The sequence below is a fragment of the Tachysurus fulvidraco genome, chromosome 10, assembly GCF_022655615.1.
Source record: "Tachysurus fulvidraco isolate hzauxx_2018 chromosome 10, HZAU_PFXX_2.0, whole genome shotgun sequence".
Lineage (NCBI taxonomy): Eukaryota > Metazoa > Chordata > Actinopteri > Siluriformes > Bagridae > Tachysurus > Tachysurus fulvidraco.
In genome coordinates this window covers 19,967,751-19,971,234 of record NC_062527.1, presented here as the reverse complement: position 1 = coordinate 19,971,234, position 3,484 = coordinate 19,967,751, and positions in this window count along the sequence as shown.

The window sequence follows — 3,484 nt, the reverse complement described above, 5'->3', positions numbered from 1 at the left end:
TCCACCTTGTGTGTGTGGAGTTTGCATGTTCTCCCCGTGCCTCGGGGGTTTCCTCCGGGTACTCCGGTTTCCTCCCCTGGTCCAAAGACATGCATGGTAGGTTGATTGGCATCTCTGGAAAATTGTCTGGAGTGTGTGTGTGTGAGTGAATGAGAGTGTGTGTGTGTGTGTGTGTGCCCTGCAATGGGTTGGCACTCCGTCCAGGGTGTATCCTGCCTCGATGCCCGATGACGCCTGAAGATAGGCACAGGCTCCCCGTGACACGATAAGTTCGGCATAAGTGGTAGGAAATTAATGAATGAAAATTATATATATATAATTTACTGTAAAATTACTTTAATTAATTAATTTACTGTTTAAGTGACGTAACGTGACATACGGCTAAGTACGCTGACCCATACTCATATAACATAATTTGTTCTCTGCATTTAACCCATGCAAAGTGCACACACACAGCAGTGAACACACACACACACAGCAGTGAACACACACACACCGTGAACACACACCGGAGCAGTGGGCAGCCATTTATGCTGCGGCGCCCGGGGAGCAGTTGGGGGGTTCGGTGCCTTGCTCAAGGGCACCTCAGACGTGATATTGCCTTCCTGAGACTTGATCCCACAACCACAACAAACTCTCTAACCATTAGGCCACGACTTCCCCACAATTGAATTTAGTAGTGAAAATTGATAAAGAATTCAACGTAAAATAATTATGTTGCTACGATGAGGCTTCAGTAATGACAATGGAATCAGGTTTAGCCTTTTTTTAGTGACTCATGAACTACAGAATTTTTTTAGGCTTAATTCAGGAAATTTAAGCACATTTCCGCTATAGGAACTGAATCGAAACACTAAAATGAGATGGTTTAGTTGAACGGGACAGCTTTTTGCTAACTAGTGAACAGAACAGAAGGGCAAAAATATTCTGTTACTGATTAATGCAGATTTCCCCTGAGATACAGTGTCCTCGTCAGAGTGATACAGTATGTGTGCTCAAATTTCAGACAGATCAGCCTCCCGGTGTCCGTCCTGTCCATAAATCAGTCTGAACATGCTTCTTCTGGCTCAGCACAGCATGCATGCATTACGCTCCTCCTTTACAGAAAATTGGTGTCTGTTTGAAATTTCATGTCTGGGTAATATTGAAGGCGTCCACACACGTTGGTCTCACAGTCATCTGGCTTTGAGTAGAGCAAGAGTGTGTCCAAACTTTGATCTCCAACCACAGACTTACATTTTAGATCAGCGGACATCTATAAATTACCAGGCTGCATTTTCCAGACACAGATGAAGCCTAGTCTTGGACCAAATTATATGTCTAGGGGATCCTTAAACTTACAACAGACTTTTTACAGCTTCATACTGTACGTGTAGACGATCGTCCCTAGCAGACGTGCTCCGGATATTTCTATGCAGTAGTTGAAATTTTCAGCGCCTTTCTAACAAGCAAGAATAAGTAGTTGTTTCAGAAGAAGACTGACACAAACAAATCCACAATGCGATTTGCAGGACCGCAAGATTCAGTTAGACCATTGAAGTGAGCAATAATGCGAATGTCCCGATGATTATGAATGTGCTCATTAGACAACCGATCTAACTGGTCACTGTGAGACATACTGTAGGTCATGTTGATTTATTCCAGCCTCGCTCTTTTTCCTGCCGCCTCTAGGCTTTCTTATATTTACTTATTCACTTATTTGTTTTTGCTGCAGCTGGGGGAGGGGGCACGGTGGCTTAGTGGTTAGCACGTTTGCTTCATACCTCCAGGGTTGGGGGTTCGATTCCCGCCTCCGCCTTGTGTGTGTGGAGTTTGCATGTTCTCCCCGTGCCTCTGGGGTTTCCTCCGGGTACTCCGGTTTTCTTCCCCCGGTCCAAAGACATGCATGGTAGGTTGATTGGCATCTCTGGAAAATTGTCCGTAGTGTGTGTGTGTGTGTGTGTGTGTGTGTGTGTGCCCTGTGATGGGTTCTCACTCCGTCCAGGGTGTATCCTGCCTCGATGCCCGATGACGCCTGAGATAGGCACTGGTTTCTGCTTGCCGTCCTTTGGGCTAGCTTGATATTTGAAAGGCCATCTGTAGTGGTGTTGCTGGTGGTGATGGTGGTGGTGGATACGCAGTGTCTGTGTGTGTTAATAGGAAATCGAAAGAAATTTTCTAACACATTCTGTCAAACCTGGGTTTTTTTTTCCTTGCTGTGGCAGGATGGAATTTGTTAAACATTCTGGTCTGCATTATCCCTTCATGCCTTTATCCTGAACTCACAGTTTTTTATTAAAGAAGGCTCTGACTGAGTGCTGATGCTGATTAGAAATGCTCACAGACTACAAACAAACTCTATAACCTTTTGCCGGACCACCAACCTCTTAAGCCTCTGCTCCACCCCATGCAGATTTATGAGGCTGAACGCAGTGTGAGTCGGGGTACATTACTGACTCATATCAATTACTGGGTACAAATCAGTCTGAGACATGGTTCATAAAACAGTCGTACGTGTAACTGGTTACAAATCAGTAAGAGATGGGGTTAATAAAGAAGTCATATCAGTTAGTGGTTACGACTGACCTTTTTATTTTGGGGTTCAGAAATGAGTCATACTGTATCGCTAACGATTCACAAAACAGTGTGAGCTCGTTTTCAGTAATCCCGGTCAGGATCATGGTGGATCCAGAGCAACATGGGGCATGAGTCAGGAATACATTCGGAATGAGACTGTAGACCCTCACGGAACGCCGCGTTCACACGTCTTCATGTTTTCATTAACACGTCATTCATTCATTCATTATGGGCAATTAGCAAATGCAGAAAATCTCGAGGAAATTCACATAAACACAAAGAGGCAACTTAGAAACCTGTAACTGGTTACAAACCACTGCAAGTTATGGTTCATAAAGGAATCATAGGTGTAAGTGGTTGTAAATTAGCAAGAGTCGATGTTCGTTAAAGAGTCACGTCTGTATCCGGTTACAAATTAGCGTGAGTTGTGGTACATAAAGGAGTTGTGGCTGTAACTGGTTATAAATCATTACAAGTTGTGTTTTGTAGAGGAGTCCTTGCTGTACTGTAACAGGTCAAAAATCAGTTTGTGATGTGGTTCATAATAAATAAATAAATAAATAAATAAATGAATAAATAAATAAATAAATAAATAAAGTCCTAGCTGTAACTGGTTAAAAATCAGTTTGTGATGTGGTTCATAAAGGAGTCACAGACGTAACATAAGTACATCGCAAGGTCAAATATCACTGACGCCTCACCCTTCAATAGCTGGAATTCTCTGAGTAGGAATAATGGCATTCCTTACTCAAAGCCAAGCAACAAGAGAAATGAAGGTTGTATCAACTTCTTAGACCTTTTTCTTCATGGTTGATGTGGCCAGTTTTCTATAACATTTTAGAAATACGTAACTAAAGTTCAATTATACTGCAAAGCATGCAGGATATTTATAACAATACTTAATATCTGAATATTTCTGAAGATAACT